The following is a 494-nucleotide window of genomic DNA, read 5'->3' on the forward strand; positions in this document are numbered from 1 at the left end:
GAAGGAGGTGGAGGTCACCTGTTTTCAGAGGTAAAATTAATGAGAAAATGACCGTCAAAGATTAGTTATTTCCTTAGCTTAAGAGTCCGTGGTAATTGAAAATTTACATTTTGTGCCTTTAATCAACGCTTTCCAGAAAAATCCACAGAGAAATGAGTTCTTTAATGGCCTTGAAAGGTGATGAGCCAAAAAGCAAAAATTTGATAAAAGTTCACAAACCTGCTGAAAAATGCAAGTTTCTTCACTTTAATTATTTCGACGAGGACCTGATTCCACCGCGCTGCCTCACATATGGATTATATAAAAGCAATGAAAAGATTACACAACGTGGCTTCGTCGCTTTATATCATCTTTCTATCTGAGCTCAGTGGATATTCATTGTAAAGCACGAAAGATCAGATTTCTCTCGATTGTCCCGATGATGGCTCATTGTATTGGTGTTTCACAACACTTACACACACACACACACACACACACACACACACACACACACC

Source organism: Aplysia californica, unplaced genomic scaffold (genome assembly GCF_000002075.1).
Source record: "Aplysia californica isolate F4 #8 unplaced genomic scaffold, AplCal3.0 scaffold00246, whole genome shotgun sequence".
In the NCBI taxonomy this organism is placed as follows: domain Eukaryota; kingdom Metazoa; phylum Mollusca; class Gastropoda; order Aplysiida; family Aplysiidae; genus Aplysia; species Aplysia californica.